The sequence below is a fragment of the Leptonychotes weddellii genome, chromosome 2 (assembly GCF_054177405.1).
Source record: "Leptonychotes weddellii isolate Sample4059 chromosome 2, ASM5417740v2, whole genome shotgun sequence".
NCBI classification, from domain to species: Eukaryota; Metazoa; Chordata; class Mammalia; order Carnivora; family Phocidae; genus Leptonychotes; species Leptonychotes weddellii.
In genome coordinates, this window is record NC_138370.1 from 45,655,268 (window position 1) to 45,668,948 (window position 13,681).

A 13,681-nucleotide genomic window follows, 5' to 3' on the forward strand; every position below is an offset into this window, starting at 1 on the left:
CCTGAAAGCATGAGTTATAAGTACAAAGTCAAAATAAAGGAGATAGTTTGTATAGAAAAGAATATTTCTTCTGTAATGCACCTCGGACTTACTGTGAAAGATATTAGAGAAACATGTTATATGATAAAAAAGGAAGAAAATACTAATTATTTTTCAAAGGATTTGAAAAATCCTTTTCAAAGGATTTGAAAAGCTGATCTAAAAGTTGATGCACAGGGGCACCTGGTTGGCTCAGTCAGTTAAGCATCTGCCTTTGGCTCAGATCATGATCCCAGGGTGCTGGGATGGAGCCCTGCATCAGGCTCCCTACTGAGTGGGAGTCCGCTTCTCCTTCTCCTTCTGCCATCCCCTCCTGTTTGTGCTCTCTGGCTCTCTCTCTCTCTCTCTCTGTCAATAAATAAATAAATAAATAAATAAATAAATAAAGTCAGTAATGCTAGTATTGTACTATTATTAAAAGTTTAATATTGGGGCACCTGGGTGGCTCAGGTGGTTGAGCATCTGCCTTAAGCTCGGGTCATGGTCTCTGGGTCCTGGGATCAAGTCCCATGTCCGGCTCCCGACTCAGTGGGGAGTCTGCTTCTCCCTCCTCCTCTGCCTCTCCCCCTGCTCATGTTCTCTCTCTGTATCCTCTGTCTCAAATGAATAAATAAAATATTTTTAAAAATTTAATATTGAAAATAGTTTATGGCACATGCAAACTAATTCTTCACTCACTAATATCCAGACACTGTATCAATTTCTAGTATTTTCAAAGTCAGAGAAATAAAATTTGAAATACTAGATTGAAGCAGATGAAACCGAATGCATAACCATTTATGACCTATAAAAATGGCAGTTTCATATGATTTAACTTAATAGATTGTTAGGGGAGTATTAAGAACATAATGTGGCTATAGCCACATAATTAATCTTGGTAAAGAGAAAGCTGAATAGTGATTGAACAATGGGTAGACCTTTTTATCATATTACATGTTTCTCTAGTATCTATCACAGTTAAGTCCTATATGCATTGATGGAGAAATATTGGTCTTTTCTACACAAACTGTCCATTGAGAACATTAAAGAAAAACTTAGGCTCAGCCTTTAAGATAAAGTACCTTTACAATTTACATTACAATAAGGAGTATCTCTCTGAGAGTAAGGGATTCTATTTATTTTAACTGGCTATCTTTCTTGAAGGTATTAAGCATGATTAAATATTTTTGTGTGGCAACAGAATATTCTAAAGTAAAGACTGTTGATTTTTAGTTAAAAACAACAAGATTACATGGTCAAAACATACATTAAATGAGAGCACAAGAAGATAAACCAAACTATCTTACCTCACAGAGAAAAGGTACTACATCTCAGAGAACTTACTCTCTAAGCTCTTATGTCCTTTTGTGTTTCAGTGCCATTTTTATTGTCCTAGCCTAGACTTCATGGTAAGTCATTTCAGTGATGTCCATAGATCAACTTAGAATCCTTTGTTCCCCTAACATTTTGTGATACAGGCAAGGGAAGTGCCTTATCCTGGGTTAATGCTATGGTTTCCATTATTCTCATAACCCTTATTGCTGATTATACGCAAAGGGCATGCTAAGTAAATCCAGCTAGGTTTGAACTAATTAGCAACCTTTTCTATTTACCCTAGAAGCTAGTTTAAATAATTTCCACGTTCTTCAAGTGGAATGCTACACCCTACACTCAAACCCAGAGGCTATTTCACTGAAAAGATTTAAGCCATTAACAGTAAATTTTATTGACTTCCTTCTTTGCTTATCTGAAGAGTTTACCTTATTTCCTCCTATGCACTTCACTGTTGTCACAAAGAATTACGCTGCTCTTATTTTCAAAACTAACCCTTTTACCTGTCCTGAGACTCTCATTTTCACCTGACTCTTCTCCAGCTTTATATGATGAAACATCTTCTGAATTTCAAGTGAACTCTTCCCAATGGCTTGATTCCAAGATACTACACTATCCCAGTTTTAGTCTCTCTGAATGTTATTCCTCAGTCTCCCCTGCAAGCTTTACTTTATCATTTTGACTCTTCACTGAAGCATTTCTGAGGGGATTTTGTTTGCATTAGTATCTCTCCACATTCTCTACCTTGGTGTCTTCATGTCTAGACACTCTGTTTTATATACTTCTGAATAAATTGCTATGGTCTTCACATTGAGCTTTGTTAAGGAGAGCCACGCTGCTACCTTAGTCAAAACATCCTGAACTAGGAAGAATAGAAAGCCTAAAGTGCCATTTCAAGATAGGGTAGCTTCACAGCTATTCAGATTTTCTATTTCATCTTGTGTCAGTTTTAGTCATGTGGAATTGTATAAAACTTGTGGACCTGAGAGACTCTATTTTGAGAAAAGCTCCACTTTCCTTTCTAAAGCAAATGGCTTTTTTTTGAACTGTGCAAAAAATCCTTGGCTGGGCCAGAAGTGACAACTGTTTTATAAGCAATTGTCAGTAAAAGTCAACAGGACATCAGGCATCCTCATCATAAGACTGTTGGTTGTGGACTTCCTGAAGACAGAATAGTTAACTAATGCATACCAGGAATAGTTTTATTTGTTAACATCAATAGAATAGTCAATTAATGTGTGACCAAAAGCAGTTCAGCCTCTTAGTACCAACTGACAATTTTTTTTACTTTTTTATCCAAGTCATATAATTGCCCCCTTTCCTCTTTCTCATAAAAATCCCTTGCTTTCACCCTGTAGGCAGAACACTTTTCTGGTTTCTGCTAGGATTTGTGCTCCCTGAATTATAATTCTGAGATCACAAATAAAGACCTTTGTTCTTTTCCCATTTTACCTCCTTTCTTGGTTGATGGCAGTTTGTGTTATTCAAAGAATTTGTTCATTTTATTAAAGTTACCAGATGTATTGGCATCTGTTCGTGGAATGTAGGGGTGCCTGGCTGGCCAGTTGGTTGAGTGTCTGAATCTTGATTTTGGCTCAGATAATGATCTCAGGGTTGTGAGATCAAGCCCCACACTGGGCTCCACACTGGGCCTATAGCCTGCTTAAGATTCTCTCTCTCCCTCTCCCTCTGCTCCTACCCCTGTGTGCTCACCTCTCTCTCTCTCTCAAATAAATGAATGAATGAATGAATGAATGAATGAATGAATGAATGAATAAATAAATAAATAAATAAATAAAATGTTAAGATTTAGAGTGATAACTTCTCTTTTATTCTTGATATTAGCAATTTGTGCCTTCTCTCTATTGACCTTCTTAATGAAGTCTTTCTACTCTAGCTATTTGGAACTTGAAACCCTATGAGTTGTAGAAACGTATCAGCTCCCTGATAGTCCTTTGCCTGGCCTCATGGAGTTTCACCCTATTTATGCACAACTTAGGATTCAGCAACAGACTCAAGGGAACTGTTATATGAGATTCTGTAGCTCTTTTTCTGCTTCTTCGCTAGTGCTTTGCCACATAAATTGAAGACCCTCGCCCTATATGAATTTTAAGTCTGTCTCTTTAGTGGAATCCATGAAACTACAGCCTCTGCTTGGATTCCTTTTCCTCTGAAGCAATCCAGAAAGGCAAAAAGATAAAAATGATTACAGGGCTCACCTTATTCACTTTCTTTCTCAAAGATCAGTGTCCTGTGCTATTTCCAATGTGTAAAAAGAGTTGTTTAATAAATTTTGCCAGCTGGAGGGCAAAATCAAGACCAGTCACTCAATGAGGGCAAATAGAATTCCTTGAACTTGGGGTGTCTTTTGGATGTGCTCATTCTATCACATGAGGCCTTCTTGCCCAGCTTTGCTGTCATGTTAATTTCTTCTGCTGTCAGAATCTAGCATCTAGCTACAATTGATCTCTGGGCCTCCTGTATTAACAGATTGCCTTAAAAAGAAAAAAAAAAAAGAATTTTGAATGGGACTCAGTTAGCATTCTTTCTTAACCATCAAGTGTGCAATGAAATTTTGAAAGAGCAATGGCAATTTCAGTGCCTACTTTTGGCCAGTCTTCCATTCTTGGCATGACACTGGTGGAATGGGATGTCAAGGTCCTACCTTCTAAAATGGCAAATTGTCCAGGAGTAGTAATACATTCCTTAACCCTTCCTCATGAGGGAGGTCTGCCAAATGGCATTAAGACCACAAGGCATGAAGGAAAAGAGGACAGAAAAGGGAGGGCAGGACCGAGAAGATGTCCCACACTAAAGTGATTTCCTCAGGAATTTTTTCTCTCTGTGGAACATGCCATCTTTCTGTCCTTCCCCACCTACTCCTGAGGTCACCTCAACCTCTCATCTTGCAGTAAGCCACGCAGGGCCAGGGAGGGTTTTCATCTCCCTTGGGAGAAATTTGTATTTATTTATTTATTTATTTTAAAGATTTTATTATTTATTTGACAGAGACACAGCGAGAGAGGAAACACAAGCAGGGGGAGTGGGAGAGGGAGAAGCAGGCTTCCCGCGGAGCAGGGAGCCCAATGTGGGGCTCGATCCCAGGACCCTGGGATCATGACCTGAGCCGAAGGCAGACACTTAACAAATGAGCCACTCAAGTGCCCCTGGGGGAAATTTTTTTTTTTTTAAAAGGAAAGAGGGTGAAGTGAAGAAATAGGGCTCCAAAAGTCAAGCGAAGAAATCACAGGAATCTCTTGGGGACTACAGAATGAATATTCTGTAAAAGCACTAAATTATGTCACCAAAAAATATCATAGCTCTCAGGAGAGAATGTAACTGCTTTCTACCTCTTACCTTCAGCAAGCCAGTTATGTGCATTGAAGGTCTTCTTCTTTGCGGTATTGTAGGTGCAGTTAAACAACATGGTTTCTCCAATTCCTTCTAGAGCTAATATATAAATTTACTTAATAGTAAAATAAATATTCTAATTTTATACTACAATATTGGGAGGAAAATTTCTTAAAGATATTCTACGTATAATAGACATAATTCAACATGGAAGCATATGAACATGAACAGGCTGAATTATTTCTCTATTATTAAACACTGTAGCATTATAGATTGCCAGCACTTCTAAGAGTTTAAGTAAGAATAAGAGCTATAGAGCTACCACCCATGTTTCTCAAATTTCTAAGGAAATAAATCAAGAAGTCCAGTGGTAAGAAAATTAGTGGCCATGGCAAACAATATGATAATTCAGTTTTATTTTGTAAACCTTTCCATTTTGCATTTCTAAAATTGATGGTTCTATTTCTGTAATTCCTGGAGTATGATTAGAATTACAAAATTATTTAGCTCAACGTTGAAATTGGTGAAGACAAGGAGGAGGGGGATAGGGGAGTAGAGGTGGGAAGGAGAGGAAGAGAGGAGGAAGAGAAAAAAGAGAAGGAGGAGGAAAAAAGGTGGGGGAGGGGAAGAGGAGATTAAAGAATAAATAAGAGGGTAAAGTTCTTTTATTTGTTCTTTTGGCACACTTCCCCAGAGTCCTAGGTTCAGATGATAAATTAGGTACCAGCCAGACCTTTGCTCTAGCTAACCTTTATATAGATTCAGAATTATTTCCAAGCAACTGTCGAAATCTTCCATTATATTGGCTTCTAGCTCTGGTTAACAAGCTTGTGTAAGCTGGAAATGACACCTGAGCAATCTAAAGGTACCTTTAGTGTACCTTTAGTACCTCTTCTCTATGATTATCAGTTTCTTAGGCTAGAAATAGAGTATTTTCATGGGCAAACACTCTTTATGGAATTCTGTACAGGCATTATTAGAACTGTGAAAATATGGAAGGCACAGAGTCTATTCATGAGATTGTGATCTATAGCAGAGGTGAGCCATGAACACAAACCTATGTTAAACTACATTGTGTTTACAACTACAGTTCAATGGAAATGGTGTGATAGGGGAAAAAACAGATAAATTAGAAATTAGAAGGGTAAGAAATAGGGAAGACTGAAATAGAAAATGGGTAATAGGCATAACTACAGCCAGTTGACAATTATCTGAAAATAAACATAAAAACTCCTTGGAAAAAGGTATGGCTCAAGCAGAAATCTGAAAAGGTAGAATATGATTTGGAGTAGGCATTTCCCTGGGGATATGTTACTTTTATAGGAATAAAGAAGGGGCGCCTGGGTGGCTCAGTCAGTTAAGTGTCTGCCTTTGGCCTAGGTCATAATCCCAGGGTCCTGGGATAGAGCCCCATGTTGGGCTCCCTGCTCACTGGGGGGTGTACCTCTACCTCTCTTTCTGCCCTTACCCCCACTTGTGCACATACACTCTCTCTCTCTCTTATAAATAAATATAAGTAATACAGAATGGGGCGCCTGGGTGGCTCAGTCATTAAGCGTCTGCCTTTGGCTCAGGTCATGATCCCAGGGTCCTGGGATCCAGCCCTGCATCCGGCTCGCTGCTCCGCAGGAAGCCTGCTTCTCCCTCTCCCACTCCCCCTGCTTGTATTCCCTCTCTCACTGTGTCTTTTCTCTGTCAAACAAATAAAATCTTAAAAAAAAAAAAAGAATACAGAATAAAGGAAAGTGATAGAAAATAGTAAATTCTATTATTTCTGTTTTATTACTCAGAAGGTAGAGGGCAAAATTATTTCTCCTCCCCTACAGTTACTACATGCTACTCTCATCTATGTTCTTGAAGTTATTTCCATCTGTTGTATCTGTATAGTAGAAATACTGCAAAATGGTACGCTGCTCCTCATCTCTTCCCAATATGTGTTACAAATCAGGACTTTTTAACTTTTTCAGGAAATCCAGTTTTTAAACATTTACCAGCCCACTACTGCCTGTGGAAAATGATTTTCTCTGAACAACAGGCAGGACAAGTGTCCTCAGAAGACACTTTTGGAAATGCTGGCTTACAGAAAAAAGTTCTTTCCAGCTCTATCTCCTAATACCTCTTACATTCATCCTTTGCTACAGCATTATCCAACTTAACCCTGTTTTCCTCAACTCCTACTGATTCTTAAAAGTCTCAGCTCAGACATGGTCTTTTTTGTGAAACCTCTGATCTTTCTAAGCAGAGGTAAATAGATCCTGGTTGCCTCCACTGAAGCTCGGATGTGTCACCATTAGAATATTATTATCTTAGCTATAATTCAGTAATTAATTCAACAAATATATCCTCTGCCCCTACTGTGTGCCAAGAATTGAATTAGGTGTTGGGAGTAACATTGAACTGGCAGCCATAGTCTATTCCCTGGTGAGGGAGATAAAATTAAATAATAAATCAAATATCATTTTGGCAAGTGCTAAGAAGAAAAGTATGATTATCCACACATTTGCTTAATCTACAAAGCTGTGATTCCCTTCAATGTCAAAGGCTCTTTTCTATCGTCTTCCTCTTTTTAATGTCAAGCACTTTGTGGAATATATATGATGGACAAATTTACTGTGCAAAAGAGGATTATGTATAGGGTGAGAAAAAATAAATACAAGATTTTCTTATAGATTGTTTGTATTTACTTATAAATACCAAAGGATCCTGAAATAAATAAATAAATAAATATACATATAAAATATTATATATTATAATGATAATATGTATATTCAGATCAAGAATGGGTGAGAAGGAGAATTCTTACCGCTCAGTTTAAGTCCCAGGAGAAAGGATTGTGGAAAGAAATGTTAGGGCATTTAGAGAGGTAACTGTAGTAGAGATGAAATGGAATTAAGACTAGATGGTGGGAATGAAAAAAAAAAGAGAAATCCAGAAAACATCTGCTCGAAGAATGAGTTGAACATAGTGACAGGGCAGAAAGTAAGAATAACAATAAAGGAGACAGAGTTGCCATTGACAGCCGAGAATATCATGACTTAGAGCAATGGCTTCAGTCTTGGCACTCGTACAATCATGGGTATTGTTGCTGTTGCCTAGAAAGAGAGGTTTGAAGACATTTGCCCTGGAATGTACATGTAAGACATGCTAGGGCTGAAAAGAAAAAAATTAACTTGGGAATCATTCAAGCTGTCCCTGACCACCAGATGGACTACCATTTATTTCCCTTTATTCTCCAAATAACAAAACGCTATATTTTCCCATGTGCATAATGGTAAGAATTCCCTAGTTTTCCAAAGACAGGATAAGTTCCAAGTGCCCTGTTAGCAATCTCCCGCTGAGAATAATATAAGCATTCAGAAATTTTGAGGAAACTCCCTTATTTGTTGCCAAAGTATTTTTTCCCCAAAGCCATATACAGCTTCTGGAATAATTTTGTGATTTCAACATGATGCACATTATTGAGTTTGCCACCAAAAACATGAACTTTACATATTGGGATCTCAACCAAATTTGTCTTCTTAGAAACTTTTTTTTTTTAATTTAAAACATTAACATATTGTGAGAACTTAGAGCACCCACATGTCTGCAAAACAGATGACTCAACAATTCCTCAGGCATTCTCACAAAGGAAATGTAGACACATAACCTGAAATAAGAGCAAATGAAGAGACTGAAAAGTACTAGAATTCCAGACACTTGGAGATGTAATAATGTCATGGACTGTCCTCTCATATTTATTCACATCCCTCTGAAAATTGGCTTTGGGCTATTGGTTTTGAAATTCTATAACCATTAGTACCTAGAAGTTGCACTGGGAAAGGGCTTTCCTCATTACATATCACATTTAACCCTACAGTATTTAAGTATCATAGGTATTTAAGTCAGTTAGGGCCTTTGAAATTATATATTTTTATTTTGTGAATTTGTTGTCAGTGATTTTTGATCACAGCCTTTCTGAAAATCTGATATGATCTCTGCTTTTCTACTTAGAAAACTGCAGGTTTTCCAGATGCTGCATAGCAGTTTAGATTTGTCAACTCCCTGAAACCTATTCATGGGTGATATGACTGTGGGGTGTGAAGGGCAGGAGCCGCGGACATCAGGTCAACTATCTCTGATTTGGCCCAAATACCTTACGCACAAAGGAAGAAATGGAACCCAGGGTAGCTGCAGGACAAAGGTCACACAACAGAGTAGCAGGGCCACCAGTGGAAATTGAACTTTCTTGCTAACTCATAGTTCTGTATGTTTCTACTAGCTACCAGGAATTTAAATAACCACAAACAATCAAGATTTTGGATCTTCGTTGATCTGACTGTCTACCATCCCCGTCCCCAGCCTGCATAGTCATAGTCAAGAGATAGTATGGTCAGAGGTTGGAGAAGTCTGGCTTTATTCCACATTGATGACTGGTGAGGGTATTATATGACTCCACATAAAGACTTTGTCTGCATCAATCTCTCTATCTGTGAAGTAAAAACAAGTATTTCTGGCCGATTCCAACCACTTCGGACTATGGCAAGAATAAGTGAGATAGTATCTACAGCATATAATATCAAAAGCATTTAACTTCAAGAGAAAAAAAATCTCCTAGAAAAACAAAATAATAATAACTTGCGTTTTCCAGAGAATTCCAACCTAGAAATAACTGTGAATTAGCAACTCTGGTATAAATACGTTTGGTCTGATTCTAACGTTCACTGGAAAAATGAGTAGGACATTACACTGGTTACTACTTAAAGTCTCGAGCTGTGTCCCATATGTCCTCATATGAAAACCATGTCAGCTGCTGTATGACACCCACATTTCTCCTCCTCCTTTGGCTCCAGTCTTTTATGGAGAAGTCTCTGAAGCCTGTCAACTGCCTCATCATTGCTGCTGCTTGTGGCTCCGCTTTATAGTCATGCCATCTCCCCACCAAAGTGGCCACCGAAGTCCCATGCTGGTGTAACTGCCTGGCCGAGTGATATTTGCATGATTTTTACTGATACCCAACAAGGTGGCCCAGTGTCATGTTACCCCACTCTAGATTTACCTCATTAAAAAGCAGACCACACTCTGCTGTATTTGTCCCAACGCAACGTTACTTTGCATTCCTAATGTCCCATGGAGATTTTTCTATTTCTAGTGTCTGGTGTGTACCTGATACCAAAGAAATGCTGATGGAAATGTGTAATGAAGAACACCAAATTTGCAATATTATTACTATTTCAATGTGTTAATATAATCCCTTGACTGTGTTGTCAGTAAACACTCTGAGTCTTGGTCATACTGGTAAATAAATTAAAAAATATCACAGATTCAGGGGTGCCTGGGTGGCTCAGTTGGTTACGTGTCTGACTCTTGATTTCAGCTTAGGGTCATGAGATTGAGCCCCGCAATGGGCTCTGCACTGGGCGTGGAGCCTGCTTAAAATTCTCTCTTTCCCTCTGCCTCTCTCCCTCCCCCAAAAAAGAATATCACATATTTCAAAATAGGTTTATCTAAAATGATCATTAAATGTGTCAGCTTGTAAAAATAGTTTTTCATCTCTTAAATTTCAGTTTCTGATAAAGTTAATTGAACACATGTAATCATTTAAATTCTAAGATTGACTTCATGCTAAGTAAATACATTAATAAATATTGTTTTTACTTTGTATTGTGGATCTCTTGGATCAAAAGATGTTATACTGGAAAATACTGTAGGTATTTCAAACTTGAATATCAGTGTATGAGCTGAAGAAAGACAAGGGGAAAGTCTTTGCAAAAGGATTTAAATACAATATACCCATTTAAGGTTTCCTTTCCTTACAAGTTTCATAATTTTGGTAAATACATTTGATCCAGAGAAAGAAGGAACCGGAACTTATTACTACTCCAATTTATTTCTCCAGAATTTTTTTTTTTTTTTAAGTAAACTCGATGCCCACTGTGGGGCTCAAATTCACACCTCCGGGATCAAAAGTCAGACCCTCTTCCAAATGAGCCTGCCAAGCGCCCCTATTAAAAGTTTTACCCCCTCATGAGACAAATACAAGCAGTATTGCGTGTTACACACTGCTGGATACAGAGAATATAGTGATGGACAAGCAGTATTATGAACCACACTTTCAAGCAATTTCCAGTCACATGGGAAATGCTGACAAAAAGACGGTTACCTGATGACAAATGCTAGGACTGGTGCCTTCTATTTTTTTTTTTTTTAAGATTTTTTTTTTTTATTTATTTACTTGAGAGAGAGAATGAGAGAGAGAGAGAGAGAGCACATGAGAGAGGGGAGGGTCAGAGGGAGATGCAGACTCCCTGCTGAGCAGGGATCCTGATGCGGAACTCGATCCAGGGACTCCAGGATCATGACCTGAGCCGAAGGCAGTCACTTAACCAACTGAGCAACCCAGGCGCCCAGACTGGTGCCTTCTAGGAGGAAGTGCCAACTAAGATGGAAAGATGATAGACATTAGGCAAAGGAAGAGGATGTTTAAAATAGAGACAATAGTGCGCATACAAAGACCCAGAATTGAGACTGAATGGTTGGAGAAGTCAAATCAGCTCAATCTGGCTGAGATGCAGAATGTGAGAAGGGGTGCTCACTAGAAATGAAGCTGCAGAGGAATATCAGGGGACAGGTTAAGAAGGGTTTCAAGGTCCTTGGTAAAGAAGTTTAATTTTATCTGGAAAAACGGAGAAATATTGAAAGGTTAGCACTAGAGTAGTGGTATTATCAGATTTGCATTTTTAAATATTCTGACCACAGCCTGAAAAATATCTCCATGAACAATGCAGAGAGGCAAGCTAAGGGCCGGGAGATCAGTAAGGAAGCTATAACAGTAATTCAGAGACACGATGGCATCTATAAAGGCTTCTCATAAAGGTAGAGGGAAGTGGGACGTGTACAGATCCTGGGACACTTAGGAGGTATATGGGGATGGATTAGATGTCAATGGTTAAAAAAAAAAATGTAGACACCACATAGCTTTCTGGCTTTAGGTCCTGCGAAAGTAGAGAAAATGCAATGGGGCCTAATGGGCAAGGTTTCTACTGTGGGTCTTCCAGATGGAGATGGGTGGTAAGAAGCTGAAAAAAAAAAAAAGTTGCAAATATGAATTGGAATTTAAGCAAATCTCCAAATGCTATAAGTCAGAGAAGGAGATATTTAGGTAAAAAGGGGGCTGAATCTCTTCATTTATTTGCCAGATGTTGAAGCCTACTAGCTTGCCTTTCTCACTTTTCTCCACAGTGACCAGAGACAAGTAAGTAGATACCAATGCTGCCCCTTCGTTATGGCAAATAGTATTTTGGAAAAGTTGAACCCGTGGAGATCTGTTAGCAGACTACAGTCTTAGTAGGAATATTAATAAGTTAAGGAGAATGGGGAAAATCCCTTTAGATATTTTCACCTGGGGTTTGTCTGCCAGGAAAGGGAAAAGAGAATTGCAGGAGAAATCGATTCTGATATTTGCTAAAGGCCTGCAGTGAAACACAAGAGAGGAAGAAGAACCCATGCTCTCATTTCAAAACTTTCTCTCTTTGTGGTTTGAGTCCCTCCCCTGACCCCGCTGCAGTTATTTCGGGCCTCGGACACTTACAATCACAGGACGCAGAACTGAAGAAACTCTAACCACCAAAGGTCTCCTTCGGACCTCACCGTCTGTACTCCAGGAATCCTCTGCATCACATAACTGTATGATAACTCTATTTTCCTTTTTCTCATCAATCAGTGAGGTATTGCTTTAGGTATATCACCATGGCTCTCCTAGTTGCTGTGCTTGCTGTGTCCTGGCAGCAAGTGTTCTGTGGGCTGTATGTCTAAGGCGAAGTAAGTGATAATCGTCTATCAAAGACCATGGCTCTCTGGTGGAAGTGTTCTGCGATAGCTTAATTACATGGTGTATTGGGCAATAGATACCAATTGGGCAGAGGTTTCCAAAGCTGAACTTTAAAAACACCTGGAGGAACTTTAAAAAGATAGAAGCCCAGTCCCACTCCAAACAAATTAAATCAGAATCTCAGCAGATTAAAAGCCAGGTATTACTTTTTCCTTTCTTTCTTTTTCTTTCTTTCTTTCTTTCTTTCTTTCTTTCTTTCTTTCTTTCTTTCTTTCTTTCTTTCTTTCTTTCTTTCCTTTCTTTCTTTCTTCCTTCTTTCTCTTTCTTTCTCTTTCTTCTTTCTTTCTTTCTTTCTTTCTTTCTTTTTCTTTCTTTCTTTCTTTCTTCTTTCCTTTTAACTGTAAGCTTATTCTCACATGCAGCCCAAGTCATGAGCTTATGTTTGATAGGATTTTGAGGGCTGACCCAGAGTGCACCCATCATAGAGTTAAAGGATGTGGACTCTGTTCCCTAGTAGAGGACTGAGCTGTGAATTCATGTGCTTAAAGGCTTTTGAATCTCTTTTTCACATGCAGCAGCCAAAGCAAAATGTATCAGGTATGTGTGTGGGCAGTAAAGAACAAATGGCAAAGATGACTTTGGTCTGGCAAAATATTTTAATTTTATCTTATTTTAAGATTTTATTTATTTAGTTGATAGAGAGAGAGAGCATGAGCAGGGAGAGGGGGAGAGGGAGAAGCAGACTCCCTGCTGAGCAGGGATCCTGACTAGGGGCTCCATCCCAGCACCCCGAGATCATGACCTGAGCCACAGCAGACCCTTAACCGACTGAGCCACCCAGGCGCCCTGAATTTTAACAGATTGAATTAAATTCATTATTAAAAACAGTGATATGAAATTTGAGAAGGAAACAGAAGAAACAGAAGTATGTAGAGGGGAGGGGGCTGTCACCCACCTGATTTCCTGAACTCAGGACTGACCCTCTGACCTCAGAAAATCCCTGGAAGCTTCTGTCTATCAATCTCACCTTTTAGAAACTGGCAAACTGCTGGAACAGAACAAGAAATATATGAGGAAGATACATGCATACCTCTGCTTCATTATAATGTTCAAATCCCTCTCTGAATATTCATCCTAAGCCCTAATAAAAGGAGCCTGCTTTCTCTTGTTTAG